The 14,881-nt window shown below is 44.4% G+C and overlaps 1 non-coding gene across 1 annotated transcript; it reads left to right on the top strand.

Moving 5' to 3' along the window:
* Nucleotides 1–3: 3 nt before the first annotated feature.
* Trnaa-agc lies at nt 4–81 on the top strand. The gene has a single exon. It is a non-coding gene; the product is annotated as a tRNA-Ala (tRNA).
* Nucleotides 82–14,881: the final 14,800 nt, after the last annotated feature.

Below are 14,881 nucleotides of genomic sequence, written 5' to 3'. Positions count from 1 at the left end.
GCTGAGAGTGTAGCTCAGTTGGTAGAGTACTTGCCTAGCATGCAAGAAGCCCTAGGTTCAATTCCCAGCACTTTATAAACAGGACATGATGGTGTGTCATCCCAGCACTTGGGAGGTAGAGGCAGGAAGAGCAGAAGTTCATGGTCGTCCCTGGCTATGTAGCAAGTGTGAGGGCAGCCTAGACTACAAGAGATTCTGTCTCAACAAATAAATAAATAAAAAGTCTTCTTGGAGCTGGGAGTGGTGGTACACTCCTTTAATCGCAGCACTCAGGAGGCAGAGGTAGGAGGATTGCTGTGAGTTTGACGCCAGCCTAGGACTACAGAGTGAATTCTAGGTCAGCCTGCAATAGAGACCCTGCCTTGAAAAAACAAAAACAGAAGACTACTTGACTTAAAACCAGTAACCATTTATATCTCTGGTAAGTTTTAGGGTTTCTGATCTGGGGTGGGCCTGGGGACTCTCCTCCCACTCATGCATATGTCCGTCATTGTTAGCAGCTTGGTTGATGTGTGACTGTTTTTGGCAATTCAGCAACTATTTCTTGGCTGTCCTCCATATGTCTCCTACATCCGTCCACCAGGTTAGCCAAGGTGCCAAGAAAGGAAGGAGAAACACCTCTTTTTTACATGCCTGCTTGTATCAAGTTCACTGGACAGGTGCCCCAAAGTTAAGTGCAGTGAGTCACTATCAGTTGAGGGCCACACATGCCATCCATCTACACAGTCCCTAGCTTATTTGCTGTAACAACTGTGCCAATAGTAACTAACATGGTGGGGAATCTATGCAGGTATTATTATGCAAGAGTTTTGCAAACATTTAATCCTTGCAACAATTTCACGTAGCAAACTCAGACTGCAAAAGCCATGCAGCTAGGATCTGGCAGAACCGGAACCTGAGAGCAATTTCTGTGACTCATAACTACATGCATAACCACTACCTTCTATGCCTTTGCCTTTCTGGGTTGAAACCACACCTTAATATTTATTTTCCTGAAAAACTTTTTTTTTTTTTGAGACAGGTTCTCACATAGTAACCCAAGCTGTCTTGAATTCACTATGTAGACCAGGCTAGCTATCTTTGAACTCATGGTAATCCTCCTGCCTCAGCCTCCCAAGTGCTAAGATTATAAGCATAAGCCACCACACCCAGCAATCTGAAAAAAAAAATTTTTTTTTGAAGTAGGGTTCTGCTCTAGCCCAAGCTGACCTGGAATTCTGAAAAAAATTTATTGAATGCCTTGTACTTTGTTGAGCACTGAAGATGTAAAGATGGCAAACCTGGTACTTCCCTTAAAAACCTGCAACACAGGCATGTTGACACACACCTGTAAGCCCAGCACCTGACAGGCAGAGGCAAGAGGATTGGAGTTCAAGATCATCCTCAACTACAGAGAGTTCGAAGCCTAGCTGGGTGTGGTGGCTCACGCCTTTAAATCCCAGCACTGGGTGGCTGGAGTAGAAGAATTGCTGTGAGTTTGAGGCCAGCCTGGGCTACGGCGAGACCCTGCCTCAAAAAAAAGCAAAGGCATTCTCTCTTCTGAGTGTGGTGGCATTCACATATAATTCAAGTACCCTGTAATATGAAACAGGAAGCTGAGTTTGAGGCCATCATGGGCTATATAGTAAGTCCCTGTTTCCAAATAAAATAGTCTCAAAACAAAGTTCTAGCTAAGCATGGTGGCACATGTCTTTAATCCCAGCACTAGGAAGGCTGAGGTAGGAGGGTCACTGTGAGTTCAAGACCAACCTGAGACTAATTCCAGGTCAGCCTGGGCTAGAGCAAGACCCTACCTTGAAAAGGAAAAAAAAAAAAAAAAGCCTTAGCTGGTTGAGTGCAATTAATTCCAGTGCTTGGGAGGCAGAGGTAAAAAGATCGCAGTGAGTTTGAGGCCAGTCTGACACTACAGAGTAAGTTCCAGGTCAGCCTGGGCTAGAGTGAGGCCCTACCTTGGAAACAAATCAATTTTAAAAAGTTCTTTTTCATCTCTGAAAATGACTCCAACTGTCTTCTTCTCCTTAAAAAAAATAAATATTGGGGCTATAGAGATGGCTTAGCAGTTAAGGTACATGTCTGTGAAACCTAAGTACTCAGGTTCAATTCTCCAGGTCCCATGTAAACACGCACATGGTGGCTCATGCATCTGGAGTTTGCAGTGGCTGAAGGCCCTGGTACACCCAATGTCACTCACTGTCTATCTCTCTCTCCCTCTCTCTGTCTCTAATAAATAAATAACAAATAAATAAATCTCAGCAGGGCGTGGTAGTGCACACCTTTAATCCCAGCACTCGAGAAGCAGAGGTAGGAGGATCACTGTGAGTTCAAGGCCACCCTGAGACTACATACTGAATTCTAGGTCAGCCTGGACTACAGTGAGACCCTACTTGTAAAAACCAAAAATAAATAAAAAATAATAAATAAATCTTTTTAAAATGACAAAGAAAATAAATATTGAAGCATCATCTTTCCCCTTTCTACTTCCTGGGCCACCATGAAGTCAGCTGAACCATGGTCATGGCTTCCCCACTGGGATGGACTGAACCCTCTGAAACATGAGCTGAAATGAATCTTTCCTCCTTTATGATGTTCCTATCCAAAAAAAATAAAAGTTTAAAAATTGTTCATTTATTTACTTGTGAGAGAGACACACACAGAGAGAAAGAACATGGGTGCACCAGGGCCTCATAGCTGCAAGTGAACTCCAGACGCATGTGCCTCTTTGTGCTGCTGGCTTTATGTGGGTCCTGGGGAATCTAACTCAGACCAGCAGACTTTGCAACAAATACCTTTACCTGCTAAGCCATCTCCTCAGCCCTTCCCCTTTTTTTCTGCATGTCTGTGAGTGGCATGGTGTGCTATGATATGTGGTGTGTTCAGAGACATACTCCCAGAGGCCAGAGGAAAACATCAGAAGGATCTCCCTCTCTCTCTTTTTATTTTATTATTATTATTTTTTTTTTTTCGAGGTAGGGTTTCACTCTAGCCCAGGCTGACCTGGAACTTACTCTTTAGTGTCAGACTAGCCTCAAACTCACTGCGTTCTTTTTAATTCACTTTTTTATGTAGTCTTAGGGTGGCCTCGAACTCACAGAGATCCTCCTACCTCTGCCTCCCTAGTGCTGGAATTAAAGGTGTGCGCCACCACACCCAGCTCAGGAGTCTTCTCTTAACACTCATCTACATATTTCTTTCCTTGAGACAATGTCTCCCCCTCAGCCTGAAGCTACTGTCTCCAGCCCAAGGGGCCCTCATGCTAGAGCAGCAAGCATTCTTTTTTTTATTTTATTTTATTTTTTTGTTCATTTTTTATTTATTTATTTGAGAGCGACAGACACAGAGAGAAAGACAGATAGAGGGAGAGAGAGAGAATGGGCGCACCAGGGCTTCCAGCCTCTGCAAACGAACTCCAGACGAGTGCGCCCCCTTGTGCATCTGGCTAACGTGGGACCTGGGGAACCGAGCCTCGAACCGGGGTCCTTAGGCTTCACAGGCAAGCGCTTAACCGCTAAGCCATCTCTCCAGCCCAGCATTCTTTTTTTAAAAAATGTATTTTTTATTTATTTATTTGCAAGTAGAGAGAGAATAAAGATAGAAAGAGAGCATAAGGGCCTCCAGCCACTGCAAATGAACTCCAAGTGCATGTGCCACTATGCATCTGGCTTTAAATGAGTACAGGGGAGTCAAACCTGGATCCTTAGGTGTTACAGGCAAGCACCTTAATCTCTGAGCTATCTCTCCAGCCCACAAGCAGCTAGCATTCTTAACCACTAAGCCATCTCCCCAGCTCCCATTTTTCTCCTTTCTAACCTGTACTCTTTTGCTTCCTTCTGTGTCCCTTGTACTCCATCTCATCCCATCTCTGTATTTCTGCCCCATTTCTCTCTGTCCCCCACTATGTCTCAGTCTCTCCTACCCCTCTTTTTCCTTCTCTCCTGCTTAAGACCACTGCCTATCCAAACACGCAGAATGTAATTTCTGGATTTAATTCATCTGATTCTCTAGCTGATGAGGTAACGGATCTGGTCTGGTCATTCCCTCCCTCCATCCCCAGCTCTCTCCACACACACTCTGTACTTTCAAGCTCCTAACCACATGGCCCAGGGATAGCTGTACTCACTTTCTTATTGGTCCATTCCTATTGGTCCATAGGCCATTTACTGACTGTCCTTTTTTATTTTTATTTATTTATTTTTTTTTTTTTTGAGGTAGGGTCTCATTGTAGCAGGCTGACCTGGAATTCACTCTGTATTTTCAGGATAGCCTCGAACTCACAGTGATCCTCCTACCTCTGCCTCCCAAGTGCTGGTTAAAGGCATGTGCCACCACACTCAGCTTCTGTCTGTCTTTTCTTTGATCTTTTTGATACATAATCTCAGGTTAGTCTCAAACTCAAGGCTGACCTTGAATTCCCAATCCTCCTGCTTCCACCTCCCTAGTGCTGTGTTTAAAGTCATGAGCCACCATGCCCTGCTTTTTTGAGTGTCTTTCTGACATGGGAAGATTTTTTAAAATATATTTTATTTATTTATTTATTCAGTGAAAGAGAGAATGGGTGTGCCAGGGCCTCCAGCTGCTGTAAATGAACTCCAGATGCATGTGCCCCCTTGTGCATCTGGCTTACGTGGGTCCTGGAGAATCAAATCAGGATCCTTTGGCTTTGCAAGCAAATGCCTCAACCACTAAGCCATCCATCTCTCCAGCCCCAAGAATTGGTTTTCAAAGAGGGAATCACCTCAGGTCTCACTTCTAGTCTGCTAGAGATATTTCTGGGTGTTACTTAACATTTTCCTCCTAATTTAAATATTTTATCCCAGGAAAGAGGCCAGTAAGATTTAGAAAGCGGGCTGGAGAGATGGCTTAGCTGTTAAGCGCTTGCCTGTGAAGCTTAAGGACCCGGGTTTGAGGCTCGATTCCCCAGGTCCCACGTTAGCCAGATGCACAAGGGGCGCATGCATCTAGAGTTCATTTGCAGTGGCTGGAAGCCCTGGCGCGCCCATTCTCTGTCTATCTGCCTCTTTCCGTCTCTGTCACTCTCAAATAAATAAAAATGAACAAAAAAAAATTTAAAAATAAATAAATAGATAAAATATTTAAAAAAAAAAAGATTTAGAAAGCTTGTCCAAGCTCAGGAAGTAAACTAGATAGAGGACATCACAAGTCTCAGGAAGCCCCTGAATGTACAAGATCCACAAGGCCCATCTCTCAGGTTCCACAGGAGTAAGAGGAGACTCCCCTGCCAGCCCAGCTGCCTGCAGGTCTAGTGAGTTCCAGAGATGCAGCTTCCATGAGGCTTCACCTATGCTGGGGTGGGCTTTGGCGCAGCTACCTTTGAGTCATCCATGCTCTTGCAAGTAACCCCTCACTCTGCTGGTAACCCCAATAAACTCACTGGTTCACTAAGCTGCACTTGGGTAGAGCCGTTTCTTTGGTCTGTTGATGTCCTGTCTAGGGGTGAGTAAACATGTTTTCATGTCTCTTCAGGAAAAGTTAGTGCAACACTGGGTATGAGAGTTGCCCTTCAAGCCGTGAAGCCCTCAGGATGTGGACTTCACCACTGCGGACCCATTCTCCAGGAGCTTCTGCCTTATGTAACATCTATCCATCTCCCCCAAAGCACCCTGAGGATAATGGGAAGCTGAGGCATAGAAATGGGGGGCAATGTCAACCGACCTAACTGGCTGCTACACCCAGGCTTGCAGTTCTCACTCCTTTGGGGCTAGTCCCCTTCTCCATGGCCCAGTCTAATTGGCCAAATTATGGCTGAATGCAGGATGTTAGGTCACTCAGGCTTCCAGGAAGTTTTGACAGGGTGAGCTTAGCATGGATTCTAATTACCCAACAGATTCATTCCCCAAAACCTGGAACTTTGATCTCTGGGCTTTTTTTTTTTCCTTTGTTTTGTTTGTTTTTTGTTTTGGGGGAGGGAGAGAGAATGGGCATGCGCTATGGCCTTTGGCCACTGCAAACAAACTCCAGACATATGCACCACGTTGTGCATCTGGCTTATGTGGGTCCTGGGGAATTGAACCTGGATCCTTTGACTTTTCAGGCAACCACCCTAACTGCTAAGCTATCTCTCCAGCCCAGATCTGTATGTTTGTTCATATTTTTATGATTCATGCATACTCTAGTTGAAGTCAAAGTAAATCAAAGTATCGATGTGAAAGAGTAAGGGTAGTCTGCATGTGTGCCCCCATGTGTGTGGAGGCCAGAGGAGAATCTCAGATGTTGTTCCTCAGATAGCCACCCCCTTTTTGGAGACATGCCTCTCATTCCTGGAGCTTGCTAAATAGGCTACATTGGCTGGTCAGTGAGCCCCAGGGATCCACCTATCTCAGCCTCCCTGGGATTACAAGCATGCACCACCACACCCAGCATTTTTATCTGAGTTCTGAAGATTGAACACACTGGGGTCCTTATGCTTGCAAGGTAAACACTTTATTGGCTGAGGTATGGACCCAGCCCTGAAATTAAGGCGTTCTGAGGGAATAAAAAACAAGGTTGGGGATATTGGAGGTGCTCATGAGTATGTTTTACCTTGTAACTCACCCTCTACCGCTCAGTCTCGGCCCTCCGAGGGCACTGCGGTTCCTGACTCCCTGCTCAGGGCAGGCCAACCAGCAAAATTGTTTTTCAGGATGCCAGGTCAGAAGCCTTCCCTACAGCCTGTCTCCCAGGCAAGGCTGAGAACCGAACGAAAGCCACCCAAACTCATCCTGAAGCCATGAAGAGATTACTGATTCATGCCAGAGAGCTTTCTGTAAGCTCTTCTGTAACAGTCGGGCTGCTCCAGAGGAAGAGCAATAGTCGGAAATACATAAATAGACAGATATAGAAAAAGATTATCATCAGGGCTTACCCAATCATGGAGGCTAAGAAGTCAAACAATGTGCCATCTGCAAGGCCAAAAACAGTTGGTGGTATAGATCCAGTCCAAGGCCAAAGGCCTGAGAACCAGGGAAGCCAATAGCATAAGACATGGTTTTGAGTTGAAGACCTGATAATGAGAGTGCCTGGGTCCAAAGGCAGGAGAAGAATATGGCCCCACTCAAGCCTAGAGAGGATCCACCTTTTTTTTTTTTTTTTTTTTTTTTTTTTTGGTTTTTTCAGGTAGGGTCTTACCCTGGTCCAGGTTGACCTGGAATTAACTATATTCTCAGGGTACCCTTGAACTCATGACAATCCTCCTACCTCTGCCTCCCGAGTGCTGGGATTAAGGGTGTGTGCTACCACGCCTGGCCTTTTTTGCTTTTTGTTTTCTTTTTAACATTTTATTATTTATTTATTTATTTGACAGAGAAAGAGGGAGAGAGAGAAGAGAGAAAGAGAGAATGAATGGGTGGGCCAGGGTCTCCAGCCACTACAAACCAACTCCAGATGCGTGCACCCCCTTGTGCATCTGGCTAACATGAGTCCTGGGGAATTGAACCTGGGTCCTTTGGCTTTGCAGGCAAACGCCTTAACCATTAAGCCATCCCTCCAACCCTTTTTTTGTTTGTTTGTTTGTTTTTGAGGCAGGGTCCTACTCTAGCTCAGGCTGACCTGGAATTCACTATGTAGTCTCAGGGTGGCCTCAAACTCAGTGATCCTCCTACCCCTGGCTCCTGAGTGCTAGGATTAAAGGTGTGTGCCACCACGCCCAGCTTTGGTTTACAGTTTTGAGGGGTAAAATATAGATGGTGGGCAAGTATGGCAGGAATATACAGGCAATGTCATATTACCACAGCAGCAGAGAGGAAGCCGAGAGAGATGAATACTGGATGTGCAGCTATCTTTCTCTTCTGTATGTAGTCCAGAAAGTCAGCTCATGAGATAGTGCTGTCCACAGTAAGGGTGAGTCCTCCCAACTCAACTAATCTCATCTAGAAAATCCCTCACAGACAGGACCAGAGATGTGCTTCCATTGTGATTCTAAATCCTGTCAAGTTATCAAACCAGAGATCAATCATCAATCACACTGGCTATTTGGAGATCCTTTAGCCCAGCTGACACATTGATTTAACCATCCCATCTTCCTTTCTCAATCCTCCCAGAAGTTAGTCTCTCAGGCTACCAGGAAAAAGCCAAAGTTCCTGTCTAGCTGGGGCCACCCAGGAATCTTCAGGGAGGAACTGTTGGAAATAAGTTCTCACAACCCAAACTCTGGAAGCTTTTCCTCTCCGGGGTTGATCCAGGAATGGTGAAGTTGGTACTCAGGACCAACCAGAAGTGTGAACAAAAAAAAGAAAGAAAGAAAGAAAGAAAGAAAGAAAGAAAGAAAGAAAGAAAGAAAGAAAGGAAGGAAGGAAGGAAGGAAGGAAGAAAGAAAGAAAGAAGGAAAGAAGGAAAGAAAAAGAAAACCTCAAGAAGCAGAAAATAGAGCCAAGCAGGTGGCACATGCCTTTAATCCCAGCACATGGAGGTAGAGGAAGGAGGATCACTGTGAGTTCAAGGCCAGCCTGAAACTACATAATGAATTTCAGGTCAGCCTTGGCTGGAGGAAAACTCTACCTTGAAAAGGAGGAGGAGAAGGGGGAGCAGGAGAAGCAGGAGCAGAAAATGGGTCTCACCTGTGGTGAGCACAGCGCCTTGCAGATATCTTTGACCTTCCCAACCCTGCTGAGAGCTGGTAATATTATTCCTGTTTGTGCAACCAAGAAACAAAAGCAGATAAATTAAGGAATTATTCAAAGGTCACATAGAGTAAACTGACACCATGTTGTTTAAATTCAAATGCAGTAGTTGGTCAGATGTTCTTTCTGCCTAAACTATGAATCAGATCTGTGTTTTCCTTTTTTTTTTTTTTTCTTTTTGAGGTAGGGTTTCACTCTAGCCCAAGATGACTTGGAATTCACTATGTAGTTTCAGGGTGTCCTCGAACTCATGGTGATCCTCCTACCTCTGCCTCCAACTGCTGGGATTAAAGGTGTACCACACTCGGCTCAGATCTGTGTTTTCTATATGCCCTGTACCATATGCCTTCACCAAGCCCACTAAGGTGCCTTAGAAAATCAATTTAATGATGGAAGGAATGAATCATCATATCTAGGTAGAAGGAAAGAAGAAATTCTTACTCATCTAGAAATGTTAGAAAATCTAAAAGTGAAGACAATTTAAATATTTTATATATTGCAGCTTTTTTTGGCTTATTTTCATTTATTTATTTGAGAGCGACAGACAGAGAAAGAGGCAGAGAGAGAGAGAGAGAATGGGCGTTAAGAGAGGGAGTGATGGTTTGAATGTAAAATGTCACCCATAGGCTAATTAATGTGTTTGAACACGTGGTCTCGAGTTGTTTGGGAAGGTTGTGGAACCTTTAGTAGGTGGAGTCTTGATAGAAGTGTGTCACGGGGGAAGGTTTTGAAGTATTATAGGCTGGCCCTGCCCTGCTGTTTTCTCTTTCTCTCTGCTTCCTCCCTGCTGATGTGAGGATGTCACATAGGCTTCCTACTTTCCATGCCTTTCTCACCATGATGGGCTCTACTGTCTTGAACAAAATTAACAAAATTAACTCTGAGCTTCCATAAGATGCTTCTGATTGGATATTTGTTCACAGCAATGAGAAAATAACCAATACAGGCAGTATGTCATTTTTTGTTTGTTTAAAGAAGTAAACAATGGGGTGGAGATATAGCTTAGTATCAGATTGCTTGTCAAGTATGTATAAGGTCCTGGATTCAATACCCCACATTCCATGAAAATAATAAAATAAATTTAAAAGACTAATAATGGCTGGAGAGATGGCTTATCAGTTAAGGCGCTTGCTTGTGAAGCCTAAGGACCCAGGCTCAATTCCCCATTACCCACATAAGCCAGATGCACAAGGAGGGACATGTATCTGGAGTTTGTTTGCAGTAACTGGAGGCCCTGGCCTGCCCATTCTCTGCCTCTCTCTCTCTCTCTCTCTCTCTGTCTCTACCTATCTGCCTCTTTCTCAATCTCTCAAATAAATTAATTAATTAAATATTTTAAAAGAAAAAAGTGGGATAACTTTAAAAAAAAAGACTAAATAAATAACTCAGGACTGGGCTGGAGAAATAGCTTAGCAGTTAAGTGCTTGCCTGCAAAGCCAAAGGACCCTGGTTCAAGGCTCAATTCCCCAGGACACATGTAAGCCAGATGCACAATGTGGTGTATGTATCTAGAGTTTGTCTGCAGTGGCTGGAGGCCCTGGTGTGCCCATTCTCTCTCTCTCTCTCTCTCTCTCTCTCTCTCTCTCTCTCTCTCTCTTTGCCTCTTTCTCTCTCTGTCTATCTGTCACTCTCAAATAAATAAATATAAACAAAAATAAATAAATAACTCAGTACTGGTGAGATGACTCAGTCAGTACAATACTTGATGATCAAGTGGAGGATCTGAATCTGAATCCTCAGCACCCATTTTAAAACTAGGCGTGGTGACACATGTCTGTAATCCCAGCACTTGAAAGGTGGAGATACAAGGTTACCTGGGACTTGGTGGCTAGCAAATCTAGCTAATTGAGCAAGCTCTGGGCTCAGTGAGCAATCCTGTCTCAGAAAAAAAGAAGGAAGGGGGCTGGAGAGATGGCTTAGCAGTTAAGACATTTGCCTGAGAAGCCTAAAGACTCATGTTCAACTCTCCAGATCCCATGAAAGCCAGACGCACAAGGTGACACAAGTGCGCAAGGCTGCACATGCGCAAGATGGCGCGTGCATCTGGAGTTTGAGCGCAGTGGTTGGAGGCCCACCAGTCCTCTCTCTCTCTCTCTTTCTCACTCTCAGAAAAAAAAAAAAAAAAAAAGCCAGGCATGGTGGTGCACTCCTTCAATCCCAGCACTTGGGAGGCAGAGGTAAGAGGATCGCTGTGAGTTCATGGCCAGCCTGAGACCACATAGTTAATTTCAGGTCATTCTGGGCTACAGTGAGACCCTATCTCAAAAAAATAAATAAATAAATAAGAAAGAGGGCTGGGAAGGTGACAAGCAGTTAAAGGCTCTTGCCTCTGGCCCAGGTTTGATTTCCCAGTGTTCACATAAAGCAAAGCCCAGCACACCAAGTGGTGCATGCAAGAGGCCCTGGTGAGCCCGTATATATTCCCTCCCTCCCTCCCTCTCTCTCTCTGTCTGTCTCTCCCTCTCTCTCTCTCTCTCTCTCTCTCTCTCTCACACACACACACACACACACACATACACACAGAGAGAAAGAAAGAAAGAAAGAAAGAAAGAAAGAAAGAAAGAAAGAAAGAAAGAAAGAGAGAAAGAAAGAAAGTATTTTTAAAGAATAAGGAGCCATGAGTTCAAGGCTACCGTAGTAAATTCCAGGTTAGTCTGGGCTAGAATGAAACCCTAACTAAAAAAAAAGAAAAGAAAGCGGCTAGGTGTGGTGGTACACACTTTTGATCCCAGCATTCAGGAGGCTGAGGTCAGAGGATCACAAGGGGGGCTACAGAGTGAGTTCCAGGTCAGCCCGAGCTAGAGACCCTGCCTCAAAAAGTAAATAAATAAATAAGAAGGAGAGTGACTGAGGAAGACACCTGCTGTCAACCTCCAGCCTCCATATGCATGTGCAGACATGTGCACACACACTCACACCCATATGAGCCTTCAGACACATATGCATGCACACCACACACACATAAAAGATTTATCTGGTAAATCATTGGTTGTGTGGGTTTGATGTGTCTAAGGTGACCTTGGCTGTGCATCTGGTGCAGTCAGCTGGGACTACTGGGCAACCTGAGGAGGTTTGACCTTGCTTGGCATGCACACGTCTGGGGCCATGGCAATGAGGAATCGCCTGGGTGACTGCTCCATATGATCTCACATGCTAGGAGTCTCGTCTGATCTATTTCATATGATGTAAACTCCTAGGAAACAAGCAGAGGTGTGCAAGGCCACTCAAATTTGAAGCTAGGAAGTAATACAGCATCACTCCTGCCTCATCCCATGGACCAGTCAATAGACAAGCTCAGATTCAGAGAGTGCTTTACCTTCTAAAGAAAAGACTTGCAAAGGGTATGCATATAAGAAAGCATGAGTCAAGCTGAAGAGATGGCTTAGCGGTTATGCACTTGCCTGTGAAGCCTAAGGACCCCCATTCAAAGTGAGGCTCAACTCCCCAGGACCCATGTTAGCCAGATGCATAAGGGGATGCACGTGTCTGGAGTTCATTTGCAGTGGCTGGAAGCCCTGGAGCGTCCATTCTCTATCTCTAACTGCCTCTTTCTCTCTCTGTCACTCTCAAATAAATAAATAAATACATAAACAAATGAAAAAGAAAGAAAACAAGCAAGCATGAGTCATTCTGCTCACATCCCAATCTGCCTAAGTGCTCTTACATATTGGTAGAGAAACTATTAGCAACTTTCTACGATGATTTTTTTCCTTAAAGAAGCAAGGAGAGCCAGGCATGGTGATGTTTGCTTTTAATCCCAGCACTTAGGAAACTGAAGGAGGAGAATACCAAGAGTTCAAAGCCAATCTGGGCTACAAAGTGAACTCCAGGTCAGCCTGAGCTAGAGTAAGACCCTGTTTCAAAATTAAAAAAAAAAAAAAACCAAAAAACTCTCAATAATCTGAAGCATCAGGATTAGAGAGCTTAAGGCCAGACTGGGCTACAGAGTGCTACCCTGTCTCAATGAAAGGATATTTTTGTCAATGTTTTATAATAGTAGAAATAAATTTAATAATGCAGTTTCAAATTTCCTTTATAATATTTTTATTAATTAGTTACTTGCAAACAAAGAAAAAGAGGCCTTCTGCCACTGCAAAGGAACTCCAGACATGTGTGCCACTCTGTGTATATGGTTTACATAGCTACTAGGGAACTGAACCTGGGCCACCAGGTTTTGCAAGCAAGCACATTTAACAGCTGAGCCATCTATCTAGCCCTCAAGACTCTTTTTTAAAATTTTTATTTATTTATATGAGGGAGAGAGAGAGATAATGGGTGCATCAGGGCCTCTAGCCACTGCAAAGGAACTCCAGATGCATGCACCACCTTGTGCATCTGGCTAACATGGGTTCTGGGGAATCAAACCTGGGTCCTTAGGCATCATAGGCAAGTGCCTTAACTGCTAAGCCATCTTTCCAGCCCTTTCAAGACTCTTGTACATAAATTCATTCTTCTGCTGTCTCCGTGGCAAATTTAATAATCCCCAGTTCCTCCCTGGTGGTTTGATTCAGGTGTCCCCCATAACCTTAGGTGTTCTGGATGCTAGGTCCCAGCTGATGGTGATTTGGGAATTAATGCCTCCTGGAGGCAGTGTATTGTTGGGGGCGGGTTTATGGGTGTTATAGACAGTTTTCCCATGCCAGTGTTGGGCACACTCTCCTGTTGCTATTGTCCACCTTATGTTGGCCAGGGAGTGATGTCCACCCTCTGCTCATGCCATCGTTTTCCCTGCCATCGTGGAGCTTCTCCTCAAGCCAGTAAGTCAAAATAAATGTCTTTTTCCCACAAGCTGCTCTTGGTTAGGTGATTTCTACCAGTCATGCAAACCTGACTGCAACACTCCCCTTATATGTCCATTGCGAAAGATGAAGGAAAGCCCATCATGGTTAACACTCATGATTAATCCCAGCACAAAATCATCATCCTTGGTTGAGTTCCTGGCCAGCTAGTCTAAATGACACCATCTCACACACAGGGAGAGACAGGCCACAGAGAAAGACACATCAATTCTTGGGACCACCACTCTGAGACAGACAGGAGGTCTTTCCCGTTTGTCAGCAAACCTACACACCCCTGCCCCAGTGATCTGCTTCCCTTTACACAACTATGCACACCACTCCTTGAATAACTTTGGATCGGTTTGGTGCAATTGGAACTTTTGCCACATGATGGCGCTGTTGAAGCTGACTCTTGCACAGCCTTGTGGACATTGCCCTTTTTTGGTTAGTTGGTTAGTTTGGGTTTAATTTGTTTTGGCTTGTTTTGTTTTGCTATGTTTTTTGTTTTTCGTATAAGGTCTCACTCTAGTCCAGGCTGACCTGGAATTCACTATGTATTCTCAAGGTGGCCTTGAACTCAAGGTGATCCTCCTACTTCTGCCTACCGAATGCTGGGATTAAAAGCATGCATCACTACACCCGGCTTTGTCTTGGCTTTTTTTTTTTTTTTTTCTTATGTTTTGGCTTTAAAATTTTTTTTTTAATTTTTTTTAATTTTTTTTTATTTTTTGGTTTTCCGAGGTAGGGTCTCAATCTGGCTCAGGCTGACCTGGAATTCACTGTGTAGTCTCAGGGTGGCCTTGAACTATTGGCGATCCTGCCTCCCGAGTGCTGGGATTAAAGGCGTGCGCCACCACGTCCGGCTTTTTAAAAAAATTTTTTTTAAGGGAGCTGGAGAAATGGCTTAATTATTACAGCACTTGCCTGCAAAGCAAAAGGACCAGGGTTCAATTCCCCAGTGCTCACATAAAATCCAGATGCACGAGGTGGCACATGCATCTGGAGTTTGTGTGCAGTGGCTGGAGGCCCTGGAGTGCCCATTCTCTCTGTCACTCCTCTCTCTCTTTCTCTCTGTTTGCAAATAAATAAAATAAAATAAAAATTTAAGCTGGGCGTGGTGGTGCATGCCTTTAATACCAGCACTTGGGAGGCAGAGGTAGGAGAATCATGGAGAGTTCAAGTCCAGGTCAGCCTGAGTTAGAGTGAGACCCTATTTTGGAAAAAAACAAAAAATACAAAACAAAAAATTCAAAATTTCATTTTATTTATCAAAGAGAGAGTGAAAAAATAGTAGCACCAGGCCACTCCAAACTCCAGACGCATGTACCACCTTGTGTTTGGCTTTTGAGACAAGGACTCACTCTGGTCCAGGCTGATCTTAGACTTGTGGTGATCCTCTCAGCTCTGCATCCCAAATGTTGGGATTACCACCACCTTGACCTTTTCATGAGATGTGTTTGCTGGCTCAGATTCACTCCCTCCCTGACCTCC

This window comes from Jaculus jaculus, chromosome 1 (genome assembly GCF_020740685.1).
Source record: "Jaculus jaculus isolate mJacJac1 chromosome 1, mJacJac1.mat.Y.cur, whole genome shotgun sequence".
NCBI lineage: Eukaryota > Metazoa > Chordata > Mammalia > Rodentia > Dipodidae > Jaculus > Jaculus jaculus.
This window is presented reverse-complemented; position numbering and strand designations above follow the sequence as displayed.